Genomic DNA, 15,085 nt, shown 5'->3' with positions numbered 1-15,085 from the left:
ATCGCGCCATTGCACTCCAGCCTGGGTATCAAGAGCGAAACTCCGTCTCAAAAAAAAACAACTAAAAAAACTTTATGCCCTATCCATGGTCCATAGGTCTATCCATGGTCCACTTTCCCAGACCCCCTTGTCCATTATCTTTCAAACTGCTTGGGTCCATGTACATTCTTATCTCAAGCTACTTCTCTTCCCACATAAAATGGATGCACTCCACCCCCAGAACTTTGCCCAGTGGGAACATTTTTCTCTTAGCGCTATCTTTCAAGGGCTCCTAAGTGGAGTTGTAGTGTAGCAGCATTTTCAGTTTGCATTCGTACACACAAGCTGACCCATGACTACATTCAGCCTTTTCCTCCTCTACCATCTGGCACAGGCTTCTCCTTACCCCATGCAGCCACAGTGAGGGCTGTGGGAGAGGTGCTGGTACAACAGGGACAGTGTCAGAACCCACTTTAAGGTGAACAGCACTGGCCACATGGTTACTCTCTGTCTGATGATCAGCTGCTTCATCTCCATCAAAGCATAGTAGCAACCCAGGAGGTGTTTTTGTGACTGTTGTATGGCAGGCCTTGCTCTAAAACACTACGAGTTTACACTGTGATTCTCCTGTTGGCCTTTGCCATCAACACTACATGGCATCTTTTTCCACCACAGATACATTTGACACCATGGAGTCTGTTAAATGGTCTGAGCACACTGCAGAGCTCTTTCGTGCTCTAGGCCCCACTCAAATCTGGCAACCCCTCACATCACCACTCAGCAAATCAGTCTGAGACATAGTCCAAGTGTGGAATATGCTGCTTCCAGAACCTGAAGAAGCCTAGTAAGTGTTATGCTTTTTTTTTCTATACTGGTGAGAGATGTAAGATGCAGCAATTTGTTCTTAATTTGGAGAGTATGCCCCAACATAACCCAGAACACTGAATTCCTAAAAAATGCTATTGATTCACTAGGTCCCTGAATCTTCAAAGGGTTTACCATCCACTCGCTGGTGTGGCTGTCTTATTAAAGCTTCTAACACACTTGCTATTTCTTGCTAATCTGTTCCAATTAGCAGAATGTCATCATCAGACACCATGCTCTGAGGAATGTCCAGATAGCCCCATTCTTTCACACGGAGTGGAGGAATTAACAAAGCCCTGAGGCAGGACTGTAAACACATATTGTTGTTTATTTCACACAAATGGGAGCTGCATACAATAATCCTTTTGATAACTAGAGAAGAATGTATTTGCCAGATCAGTGGCTGCATGCCATGTCATTCTGCTCCTGCAAAGATTCTACATGAGGTTGCTGCAAGAGGGTACAACTTGGGCAACCTATCCAATTTTTATAAAGGCCAAAATGATTAATTAAATTAAGAAATAACAGGGACCACTGCCTGTGCATTCTTAATATCTTTAAAGGTGTCATTAATCTCTACTTTTTTCCCTAGAATGTATTATTGATTTTGATGTATTATCTTTGCTAAGGGATGGGGGTGTAGTGTAAAAAGCCTGCTTCGAGGGCTTCCAGTTGGCATTTCCCACTCTGATACCTCTTAACCACAGGCCAATAAACCAGTGTGAGGGTTCTACTATCAAACGTGTTCATTACAGTTATAAACTCAGGGGCCAGGGAAGTAACCATTATGTAGGTCCACTGACTGAACAGATTCACTGTGAATGGATCTGAGTCAAAATGCCACTTATTCCCAGCCAACCATGTGTCCTCATTCTAATGGAGAGTCACAATGGCATTTTGGGTCAGGCATTAATGCCAATTCAGATCTTGTGACCAATAATTTTTGAAAGGTCTAGGTATTCTCTTTTCCCTAATTCACACAAATAAATAGTCATAGGCCTCTCTGGGTACAGAATGGGGGAATTACTACTAGATACCTGTGACAGTATTGCAGACAGCATTGCAGAGTCCCTTCTCATAAGGACCTAACCTCTCCCTCAGTTACTGGGCTCCAGATCTGAGAACTGGATCAGGTCTCAAAACTTTTCGTAAGACAGCTATAAGCCCCTGATCATCCATCTCCACAGATCTCCACAGGTTGGGCCACATGACTGCCACTGCAATATTACCATTCCTTGTAATAACTGCCTACCTACTTCTCTGATTGTTAGGCACTGCCACCTATCCTCAATTATGTTGAGATCTTATCTGTTCCACTGTGCTCAGAGAGCCCAGTATTCTCACAGCATCGCCTTCATCAGTCCTGGGCCAACAGAGGTCAGGCACTATTAGTCTTCCCAACATTGCTGCTGATCCTCTCTCAGGCACATTCCTTATTGACAAACACAGGGTCCTCCAGGCTCTCCAATGGAGCAGAGACAGCTGATGGGTTTTTGGCCTTACATTGTATATCCACTCCAGCACATCTGACACTCCGAGACTTTTGATTCTTTCCTCCACCATCTGGCAGGAAAGTTCTGTCTCCACTTTACTTAATACGGACCATCACATTTTCCAAGGTTCCAGAGGCATCCTAGCAGCATATTAGCACTGTATCCAGAGTCCTTGCCAGGGTGTTTAATTCTGTATCATGGGAGAGTGCTCCTATATGAATAATCCCCCCTTATCTAACTGTATGCTCCACAGCTCCCTGATCCAGAACCCTCAGGAACCAGGCCCACGCATACTTTTCCACCCTTGCTGATCTCTATAAGCCAGATCCTGCAGCTCCTTTGATGTATAGTCTGTCTCCTTCCTTAGCTGGCCCAACCTATCCTCACTCAAGCTGTGCTGAGAATTTACTAGTGTCTTTTGTCTGAATGCCAAGAATAAAAAGGGTAGATCTTGGGGGTGAGGGGAGGTCTAACTATTTCCCTCATTGTCAAGGCTTCTGCATATTCTTTAAGTAGAGCCACTTATTTTTTGACAAAGAAAGGTATGTCACTTTGCAAGCCCAGCAGATTTGAGAAAATTGAGGATTTCAAAGTTCACAACCTCATCTACCCAGGTGTCCCGAGCCCAGGTCTCAGGATCCCATTTTTCTCCTATTTGGGCCCCAACGTTGGCTCAGGAGAATTGCCAGAATGTGAGTTTAACATCCTCTGAAGCTCCACTCTTCCTATGATTAAGTCCTGAGCTGGTCCTCCTCTCCGTCTACCCTCCAGCTGCAAGAGATTAGGATTTCCTTAAATATTGCCAATGAGGCTCTCCAGTTTCCACATTTTGTCTTGAATTGGTAATCACCTGAGCCCTTCATTATCCCTTTTTCATGAATGTGTTGCTCTGCAACAACCACCCAATTCCAAAGTCACTGCAGTTATAATTCCTTGTACTTCTTAAGAACCAGAGATCTTGCACTATCCAGTCTGTCTCCTTCTACCAATAGCCCAACCCAATTTGCTACTAGTGGAAGTTTTAACAATTACACCAATATGACACAGCAGGGAATCTCCATATTCCACTTAGAAATAGTCATGGGGTCCTCATTGTCATTCAGCTGGCAAATAATTTTTCTCTTAGAATCTATGTCCTACGACCACTCCTGGTTCCAGCTGTCTTCATTGGGTTCCCTGGAAATAGACTCTGAAAATGAACCATTGCATGCAGAAGGTATTTTTAGAAACGTTTTTGGAAGACACAGCTGTTAAGAACTGGAAAAGGTAGGATTGGGCAGGGGGAGAAGCTGGCCCACATGAGGTTACAACAGAACTCCGGAGGCTTCTACAGTGAACTCTGGAACTGAGATAAACTTTCAGAATTGTCGCATAATGAAGCACGGAGGACAGGCTTAGGACTCCCTACAAAAGGAAATCATTGGTTGCAGGTCACTTCTGAAAGGAAATGTAACCTTGAGTGAGTCAGTTTTCTGCTGCTGAGGGCAATTTCCAGCAAAGAGAGCTGCTTTGAGCCATCAGCGGCTGTTAATCCCAAAAGCAGGGCTTGGATACATCAGCCTTAAGGAGGAATCTGGGCAGAGCACCGCAGTACACACTCCATATATCTTGTTGTAGTTGTTGCTGTTGCTGTTGTTTGAGACGGAGACTTGCTCTGTCACCTAGGCTGGAGTGCAGTGGTGTAATCTCAGCTCACTGCAGCCTCTGCCTCCCAGATTCAAGTGCTTTTCCTGCCTCAGCCTCCCAAGTAGCTGGGATTACAGGCAAGCACCACCAGGCCCACCTAATTTTTATATTGTTAGTAGAGATGGGTTTCACCACGTTGGCCAGGCTGGTCTTGAACTCCTGACCTAGTGATCTGCCCACCTCGGCCTCCCAAAGTGCTGAGATTACAGGCGTGAGCCACCATGCCCGGCCTCTTGTTTTATTTATATTCCAGCTGTGTTCAGCGAAGACTTTCTAGGCTGAGTGGTTTCCTGCTTCCAGAAGGACAGTCTTTTTTTCTGTGAGCTATACAGAAGGAATTGAACCTCACAGAGATTAAGGCCTGTCCTGAGATCAAATGAGTTGGCGAGTGACAGAGAGAGAGACAGCAGGATCAGGCAGGCAAATAGGGTAGGTCACTATTGAGGAAATGGTACAGTCATAGCCTTCTGTCACAGGATCCAAGCTACCTACAGGAAGTCTCTAGAAGAGATTCAGCATTTAGAATTCAAAAGACTTAGGAAGCTCATTGTCATCACAGCAATGGAAGGACTTTGGCACAATTTCTCAAACACCTGCAAGAGGGCTTCTGCTTATTTTGAAAGGGAAGCAGCTCAAGCCAAATTGCCCAATCCACCCTTCGAGAAGAGACTGATTGTCATTTAAAGGCTACTGCTACTGTCTGTCTAGAACTCTACAATGTCTACCTTTTGAGAGTATTCATGTCCTGCAGGGCACCAGATGGGTGTCTAGAAATCTCCAGTCTCAGCCCCCACTTTATTTTTTCCTCATTTTCTCAGTGTTGAGCAGACATCAGGATCAATCTCAAGTGGGTAACATGAGCCACAGTTGTTACTCCAGGAAAAGATGCTTGCAACATTGTTCTTTCACTACTGTGTAGTGAGATGTCCTTGAAAGAAGATCCACATATATTGCCACAACTGCTACCAGATACTCCTCCAAAGCATATAAAAATGGAATTAGTCCCAGAGCTTGCCAGAGATCGAGTTCTCGTGGCCAGGCTTCACCTCCAAATATTGTGGTCCATTCATCCATTCACTTAATTGGTGCTAATGAAGCTCAGAACCACTGATTTGGTTGAAATGTGGACCAGTTAGCCCTGTTTTCATCTCTGATTATACAGGCTCTAATCCCAAACCCAGGCATCTTGATCTCAGATGGAGACTGGGTTGTGGTGGAACAGATGGGCCATGTGAATGGACCGCAAATGAAAATCATAGGCCAAGTCACCCTGCTGATGGCAAGCCAACTATCTTAACCTCCACAGGAAGATACAATCACTATGAGGGAATCTGAGTACTTAATAATCATTTGTGAAATTAATGGACAAACTCCTTAAATGGGGTAACTGTACTCTGCATTTCACATGTCTACCCATGGCTTCTCTGTTTCCGTGTTAAACTAGAAATTGATGCTGAGCAGAGCTTTCCCTCCTCCTCATCCACTGGCAGGAAACATATCATGTCTCAGCACACCAGGGGATACCCGGTGACCTGCTGGGGAGCGTGAGCTGGAGCAGTTCCTGTGACAGCGTGTGTCACTTTGCCTTAATAAAAATTACCAAACTTAAAACAGATGCCAGCTGCAGATGCTGAGAAACTGAAACATATAAACTATCTCTTTTTCTTGGAATGTGTTTTTTTTTTTTCCTCATGGGTTGGGTCTTTTTTTGACCAACTGGTGTGTGTGTGTGTGTGTATGTGTGTGTGTGTGTGTGTGTGTGTGTGTGTGTTTGCACGCCTGTGTGCACGTGCAGGTGTTGTCCGTGTGTTAATGAAGACTGTGGGAGGCTTTTGGCCTGGTGTGCACCATCTGTAGCCTGAAGAAATAGCTCCCTAGGACACTGAACAGACTTGATTAAATGGTGGGGTGGTCTGTTCTAGAAGAGTCCACCTCCCACAGAAGGTCTCCTTTGATTATTTCTACTTTTGTCATTAGAAAGGCACTTGGGAACCCTGTCTATTTTCCTGAATCTTCCCGTGTTGCATCACTTCCCCGTTTGGCACTTTCTCTTCCCCGGTCACTCTGTCAGTCAACAATATTTATTAAAACCCTATCATAGTTAGAATACCTCCATTAGATTCCACAAAATAAGCAAAACACTCCTTGCTTAAGAGAGCACACAGACTGGTCTAGGAGAAATCATGCACAAGCATAAGGCCACTTGACATTTTGTGAAAGTAGCAACGTACCTCAGTGTAAAAAACATCATTATAAAGCAAACGGAGGGCAACAGAGCACTGGCCAGAGCAGAGCTGAGGGACATTCATGAAAACAGGCCTTCTAAGAGAGGCAAATTGTGAAGAAACTGTTGTTAACGCCTCCACATACTATATCCCATGCTGAAAATAATACATCCAATGATGTTCCTTTGATTCTACCTTCAAATTTCCTTTTGTGTTATTTCTCAATGCTGTTCTTCCTCCCGTCACCAGGCCATAAATCGTTTTGCTTGTATCACATGTTTTAACTGGCCTACAGGTGTCCAACCTCTCTTCCATTTCATCTTGGCAACGTACGATTGTCACAGTTTCTTTGCAAAGTGGAATTACTTCAAATAAATCGTTGGCCTGTTCAAGAACCAATAACAGCTTCACAGTGATTCATAAGAGAAGGCAGAAGGACTGCACCCATAGACCCCAGGTGTAACCTACATATAAGTAATTTTTTAACAGCCAAACAGTATTCAACACTCTTATTAAATTATTGTTATTATAATTTAGTGAATCATTTAGTAAATTATATACACTTCCTTTTATACAGTTGGTTTAATAACTTACAGATAATTATTTGAATTCTGAATTAATACATCCAAACCATGAACCTGAGTTGAGAAGAAGTAAAATTTGAAATCATTAGCCTAACACTCTAAGCAGAGGAAAGGTAGCATATATTGTTTAAATCTAGATGTACTAGCCTTTACCCAGATACCTACCAGCTCAATGGTAAGTTGATGAGGCAACAATCAAGAAAGATCTCAGGCTAAAAGAGCCAGGATTTAAATTAACATCATATTCCATAAATTCTAGAGCAAAGCAAGTAACATCATCTCCCTTCACTCTAAATTTTTTCTTATCTGTTTTTTGAGAGATAGAAGTGAATCTCCCCAAGGACCACTAGCGGCAAATAAACGACATCGGTAAGAGTGGATAAACAAGCAAGATGAGTTGGAAACCTTTTTGAAAAAGCAGATAATGAGGGAGAACTAGTCCTGCCAGAAATTATACAAGAAAACTAAAACAATGAAAACAGTGTAGTATTGGTTCATAAATAAAAATTCATACTAATAAAGAAAAGGTCAAAAATAGGTCTAATTACCTATGGAAATTTAGTATATGTAAAGGTGACATTTTAAACTAGTAATAAAAAGATGGTGCTCAGATGAAAAAGAGCCCCTTCAGAGAAAAATATGACTTCTTTTCCTACCTCATCTCTAATTTCAAAACAAAGTTCAGATAAACATAAGATTTAAATACATTTAAAAATGAAGTGAAAATAAAAATACATTTTTCAAAGTCCATGAAGAAAATATACAATAATACATATTTAAAACAGAATGTAGTGGCAGCTGTTTTGGAATGCAATTTGTTAGTTCCTCAAAAAGGTAAACATAGCTAGGTGACCCAACAATTTCACTCTTAGGAATATAGCCAAGGAAACTGAAAATATAAGTTCACACAAAAACATTCATGTATGTAAATGTTTATAGCAACATTATTCATAACAGGCAAAAAGTGGAAACAACTCTAATGTCCATCAACTGACAAATGCATAAACAAAATGTGTTATATCCACACAATGATATTATTCAGTCATGAAGAACTGCAAAGTACTGATGTATGCTACAATATGGATGAACCTTGAAAACCCTATGCTAAGTCAAAGGAGTCAGACACAAAAGGCCACATTTGTATGATTCTATTTATATGAAACATCCAGAATAGGCAAATCGTAGAGACAGAGAATAGATCAGTGGTTGCCAGGGACTGGAAGAAGGGAGGAAGGCACAGTGACTGCTATTGGGTACATGGTTTCTTTGGGGCTGATGAAAACGTTCTAGAATTAGTGGTGATGGTTGTATAGCCTTGGGAAAACACCAAAACCACTTGAAAAAATATAATTGACATAGTTTAAACAGGACATCTTAGGAGAAAATTTTTCAATGCACGTGACTGAATGAAAATAAAAATGTAACATACCAAAATTCACTGGACAGAGCTAAAACAATGCTGAAAGAGATATTCATAGCACTAAATTGCAGCATTAAAAAGAGCAAGAGTCTCAAAGCAATAATCTAACCCCCCACCTAAAGAATCTAGAAAAGAAGATCAAGATGAACTCAAAAGAAAAATAATAAAGTTAAGTGTAGAAATCAATGAAATTGAAAACAGAAAAGTAATGGGGAAAATCAATCAAACAAAAAGCTAATTATTTGAAAAGAATAATAAAATTGAGAAAACACCAGCAAAACTGACAATTAAAAAAAAGAGAAGACACAAATTACCAATGTCAGAAACGAAACAGAAGAAAGCACTAAACCCTGGAGACATAAAAAGGTAAGAGAATACTATGAACAACTTTACACACATAAATTTGAGAACTTAAAGAAAATGAATAAATTCTTGGGAAAGCACAAACTTCCATGACGTATCCAATATGAAATACGTAATTTGAATAGTTCTATCATAATAAGGAAATTGAATTCAAAATTTTAAAACCCCCAAAAAGAAATCTCCAGGCCCAGGTGGTTTCACTGAAAATTCTATCTAACATTTAAAGAGCTAAGAAAGTTTCTATACAATCTACTTTAGAAAATAGAAGAGGAGGAAGCACTTTCCAATGTGTTTTATGAACTAGTTTACCTTGATATCAAAACCAGGCAGTGTAAACAACGGAAACTACAGACCACTATACCTCAAGAATATAGACACAAAAATTCATAATAAAATATTATGAAACAGAATTCAGCAATATGTAAAAAGAGTTGTAGATCATGAGCAAGTGGGTTAATTCCAGAGATGTAAGGCTTGCTCAGTATTTAAAAACCAATCTGTTTAATCCACTGTACTGACAGGCAAAAGAATAAAAATGGCATGATATCTATTAATGGAAAAAAGCATTTGATAAAATTCAATACCCCTTTATGATAAAAACTCTCAGAAAATTAGGAATAGGGGAAACTTCCTAATGATAAAGATCATTGACAAAGCCTACAACTCATACTATATATATATACTTAGCAAGGACAAACCGAACCCTTTTTCTTTAAGATCCAGAACAAGGAAAGAATATCTACTTTTATCCAACATGGTACTGGAAGTTCTAGCCACCAGATAAGGCAAGAAAGGTAAGTGAAAGCAATACTGATGGAATGGACAAATAAAAGTGACTTTATTTGCATATCACATAATTGTGTATGTACAAAATCCCAATAAGTCTACCCCCCAAAATTCTAAAGCTAATAAGCATATAAGATAAACATCAAATTAAATTAAAACCACAGTGAGATATCACTACGTACCTATCAAAATGACTAAAATAAAAAATGGTGACATCAAATAGATGCAGAGAAACTGAATCATTCATATATTCCTGGTGGGAATATCTGGAAAATAGTTCAGCAGTTTCTAAAAAAAAATTAAACATACACTTACCATATAAACCAACAGTCGCACTCTTGGGCATTTATCATAGAGAAACGAAAGCACAAAAACCTGCATATGAATGTTTATAGCAACTTTATTTGTAGTATCAGAAACCTGGAATCAATCCAGATGTCTTTCAGGGGGTGAATGGTTAAGCAAGCTGTGCCACACCCATACCATAGAATACCACGGAGCAACCGAAAGGAACAAACTGATAATACACACAGCAACTTGAATGGATCCCTAGAGAATTACACTGAGTGGGGAAAAAAGCCAGTCTCAAAAGATTACATACTATATGATTCCATTTATTTGACATTACTGAAATGACAAAATTTTAGAAATGGAGACCAGATTTGTGGTTGCCAGGGACTAAGGATGGCTTGAAGGCAATAGTGAAGTGATATGGTCATAAAATGGCAACATGAGGGGTCTTTGTGGTGATGGAAATATTCTGTATCTTGACTACCAATATCAATACCTGGTTGTGATATTGTACTATAATCTTGCAAGATGCTACGATATAAAGGACATGGGATCTTTCTATATCATGTCTTACAACTGCATATAAATCTACAATTATCTCAAGAAAAAAAGTTTACTGAAAAAAACAAAATTGGCAAAATCATCCTAATTATGAAGTAAAATACAAACACCATAAAAGAAAAAGACGACAAATTCGGTTACATAAAAATATCTGCATGGTAATCATCATATTGGCATAGAGAAACAAAAACCTGGAGGTAAATTTTGGCAACACATATCAATCATAATGTGTGCCTACCTAATGTGAATTTCGTTTTAATTCCATACTACAAGAATCAGTTTTTTGAGGGGGTAGCTCTTTGTGCTTCCCTTGTCCCCTTTGCATATAGGAGTGGGCATAAGACACAGCCTGGCCAATAAAATATACCAAAAGCTCCTGGAAAGACTCCTCTCGTTAAAAAAACAAACTCTTGACAGAAAAGCCTCCCTACTTTCTTCCTGCCTGAAATTTATTCTCAATGTCTGGAGGATTGTGGCCACCTTGTGATGTGTGGACAAAGGCCATTTGCTGTGATATAAAACGATCACACCAGTATAGTTGATTTTCTTGTCTATAGAAGATAAAGAGATCATTTAAGAAGGTGTTTCAGTAATCCTATTCGAGCTGTCTCAGCTCTGGGAAGGTGAAGGGGAACATCATTCTTAGGATATGATGGGATGCAGCAATAAAAGGCATAAAAGCCATTCCAATTATACGGTAAGCAGAGGTAGACTGGGCTTTCTCCAGACCACAGAACCATGTGAGAGCAAAGTACAAGCCTACTTAGAATATTAAAATCTTAGCTCTGGCCTTTCCCGGACCGCCTCCCTAATCAATCTGAGTCACAAACAGTGACAACTTACATTTACATATTTTTCTTGACTTTAACATGGCTGGTACATTTCTATATTTCATTTCATATAAGCACAGTCTACATAGTATGGCAAGATTTAAAAGATGATATACACTACTTAGAAAATGGTTTCAAGACATAGGTGTAGGAAAAGACTTCATGACCAAAACACCAAAAGCATTGACAACAAAAGCCAAAATAGACAAATGGGACCTAATTAAACTCCACAGCTTCTGCACAGCAAAAGAAACAGTCATTAGAGTGAATCGGCAACCAACAGAATGGGAAAAAATTTTTGCAGTTTACCCATCTGACAAAGGGCTGATATCCAGAATTTACAAAGAACTAAAACAGATTTACAAGAAAAAAACTAACAAGCCCATTCAAAAGTGGGCAAAGGATATGAACAGATAAGAAGACATACATGAGGCCAACAAACATATGAAAAAATGCTCATCATCACTGGTCATCAGAGAAATGCAAATCAAAACAACATTGAGATACCATTTCACGCCAGTTAGAATGGTGATCATTAAAAAATCTGGAGACAACAGATGCTGGAGAGAATGTGGAGAAATAGGAACACTTTTACACTGTTGGTGGGAGTGTAAATTAGTTCAACCATTGTGGAAGACAGTGTGGCGATTCCTCAGGGACCTAGAAATAGAAATTCCATTTGACCCAGCAATCCCATTACTGGGTATATATCCAAAGGATTATAAATCGTTCTACTATATGGACACGTGCACACGAATGTTCATTGCAGCACTGTTTACAATAGCCAAGACCTGGAACCAACCCAAATGCTCATCGATGATAGACTGGACAGGGAAAATGTGGCACATATACACCATGGAATATTATGCAGCCATCAAAAACAATGAGTTTGTGTCCTTTGTAGGGACATGGATGAACCTGGAAACCATCATTCTCAGCAAACTGACAGAAGAGCAGATCAAACACCGCATGTTCTCATTCATAGGCGGGTGTTGAACAATGAGAACACATGGACACAGGGAGGGGAGCTCTGCACACTGGGGTCAGTTGGGGGGAAATAGGGGAGGGACGGTGGGGGGTGGGGAGTTGGGGAGAGATAGCAAGGGGAGAGATGCCAGATGTAGGTGATGGGGAGGAAGGCAGCAAATCACACTGCCACGTGTGTACCTATGCAACAATCTTGCATGTTCTTCACATGTACCCCAAAACCTAATATGCAATAAGATAAATAAATGGGGGAAAAAAAAAAGAAAATGGTTTCAAGAAATATAGAAACGATTCTTTCATTGCTCTCAATTGCTGCTGAATCTCTTCTGCTCTGATTGCAGCCTTAAATAATTTAATTGACTTCACATCTTCTTTAGCTTGCCTTAGACTAGTCAAGTCTCTACTGTATTATATCTTGAGAATCTCCTAGCACGTTTCCCAAGTATTGAAACCTCTCAGGCTTTGTTCTACTGTGCTTCTAATGGCTCTGAAAAAAATAACTATATATGTGTTTGTTTTCTACCTATTTCAAGAAAAGATTCATCCCTTTCCTATTCCCTTAACACCCATCTATTTCACTTTTCTTCAATTTTCCTTTTTATGGTTGGAGGCCCTACAAGAAAGAACAAAATTGGCCTTATTCAGTGTTTACCCATTGACCTACCTTTTGCCAGCCCTTCCACCACACTGCCTGTGTTTCTTCCTGTCCCCGCCATTCCAGCATTTTGAGCTCTGTGCCCTGGAAAAATCTCTTATGAGCCTTATAGAATACTCATTCAGCACTTCCATGGGTAACACATCTCATTTTCATGGTCATGATAAAAAAGATTTGACTTTTCTATTCTTTGAGGCATCACCACGCTATTCCACAATGTTTGAACTAATTTACACTCCCACCAACAGTGTAAAAGTATCCATGGAATACCATGCCGCCATAGAAAGGAACAAGATTGTGTTCCTTTGAGGGAATGTGTTCTCTTTCCGGATCCATGAGGGGGCGTAGCTTTAAGGGCAAGAATTTCCCCGGCGCCATGCCCCCCTCCCATCTCTCTCCATCCCGGTGATTCAACAGTTTATGTTTGAATTTCCCGGGCGCCCAGAAGAAACTAAAAGTCAATCACTCCAGCAGAAGTTCTAAGGAATTCCTTTCATGGCCCAGGGTCTTGGAGAAGGTGGGGGTTTCTCCCGGGATAAAAGTCCCTGCTCCTTCACCTACGCCGGATTTCCAGCTTTCTGGAATCCCCTCCCACATGGTGGGAGCTCCCTCCGGGATTTTCCCTCTGGAATCCCCTTCCACACTCTTCGTGGAAGCCTTTCTCTTCTCCTTTCCTTGTCTTTTCTCTAGCTAAATAAAATCACGTTTCTGCAACACTGTTTTGGGTCCGATATTCACTTGACGAGCCTACGGTCCACCTGCAGTGGCCCCACCGCTTATTCCTTAAGAGGTTGGAGGCCGAGAACTCACAACAATAACCGACATGGGAGAAAACACCCAGTTACACTGTAGGGACATGGATGGAGTTTGAAGCCATTATCCTCAGCAAACTAACCCAGGAACAGAAAACCAACCACCCTTTGTTCTCACTTATTAGTGGGAGCTGAGCAATGAGAACACATGGACACGAGAGGGGAACAACACACACTGGTGCCTGTTGGCGGGGAGGAATTGGGGAAGGGGCAGCATCAGGATAAATAGCGCATGTATGTTGGGGTTAATACCCAGGTGATGGGTTGAGAGGTGCAGCAAACCACCATGGCACATATGTTAGACATGTTTACCTGTCTAACAAACCTGCACATCCTGCACATGTATACCAGAACTTATCATAAAATTAAATTCAATTAAAAAATTTTAAAAGAAAGACCCCAAAGGAAAAAAAAATGGCTTTTCTAAAATCCTAGACAATATTAGAATTTTATTTTTTAGTTAACCAGGACATAATAAGCTTTTTAAATTGAACTGTGGGAAAACAGATTATAAATCTATAAGATTTAAATCTGGAAAGAGATTAGATATAATCTATCATTACAAACAGAAAAAAATAGCCTGGTTAAGGGCACTCAGAAAGTTTGCAGCAGGGTCAAAAGAAAGTATTTTATCTACACTGTTTTCTGTTGTAAGCTACAAACCACTTTACATTCCAAATGTATATCTTCACTTTGGAATAATAACAAAAATATTAACTTCCCCTTTTAATTATATGATTTTATAATTATGCTACTTTAAGTTATTTTTATTATAAAACCAAACTGTTTCATTTATAGTCATAGGTATTCTGTTAGTAGTATCTGTGGGTTTTCAGTATCTTTGGGCATCTACAGTAATCCATGGGAAAATATGATTCACACTGAAATATTCACTTTATAGTCAACTCTTCAGGAAGGTGAAAGAGACAAAGGAAGGAATAGCTGTAAATAAACACAAACCTACAGTATTATGGTTTAAAAAATAAATCCATATATATGGGAAGATTCAATGTCAGCTCAACTAAATTCAAATATTGTAGTCCATAATTCCATATCTGAAACCCATGTAGCCGTTTATACTTCAAAATTCAGAAATTTTTGTATTTTAGAAAGATAATACAGTACATCAGCTGCATATTACATATCACATGAGCAGAGTCTGTCATAGTATTATACAATTGAGTCCATTAATATTTCTGTAGAGAAAATCACCAGTATTCACAGTACATGTAGTAAATAAGACTATAAAAAGACATCATTTTAAATCAGGTTTCCTACCAAATTTGTTCAGGTCAGCTCAAGTTTTGCTGTCAAATAAAGTAGGGAGAAAAAAATTAGTGTTCCAAGTTTTCATATTCCAGAACTGTGTCTAAGAGATTGCAGACCTAATGTATTGTCATTGAAAATAATTTTGTCTTGAGACTCTTCATATGATAAATTTACTAAGTAATTCTGTATTTTATCATCTCTGAGTTTTGAAGAGTTTCTTTCGGTATCTGTTTTTTGTTTGTTTGCTTCATTTGGAGAATCTTCAAAAAGAGATCACTAT

At 39.8% G+C, this 15,085-nt stretch overlaps 1 long non-coding RNA gene across 1 annotated transcript in view; it reads left to right on the top strand.

Moving 5' to 3' along the window:
- The window catches only part of LOC116549037, an 18,299-nt gene extending 4,469 nt beyond the window's left edge, over nt 1-13,830 (top strand). The window contains exons 2-4 of the long non-coding RNA XR_004267679.1: nt 781-787; nt 11,208-11,213; nt 13,751-13,830. This is a non-coding gene — a long non-coding RNA (uncharacterized LOC116549037). The remainder of the gene's footprint in view (nt 1-780; nt 788-11,207; nt 11,214-13,750) is intronic.
- Nucleotides 13,831-15,085: the final 1,255 nt, after the last annotated feature.

The sequence above is a fragment of the Sapajus apella genome, unplaced genomic scaffold (genome assembly GCF_009761245.1).
Source record: "Sapajus apella isolate SASKATOON/1434 unplaced genomic scaffold, GSC_monkey_1.0 scaffold6, whole genome shotgun sequence".
NCBI lineage: Eukaryota > Metazoa > Chordata > Mammalia > Primates > Cebidae > Sapajus > Sapajus apella.
This window is presented reverse-complemented; position numbering and strand designations above follow the sequence as displayed.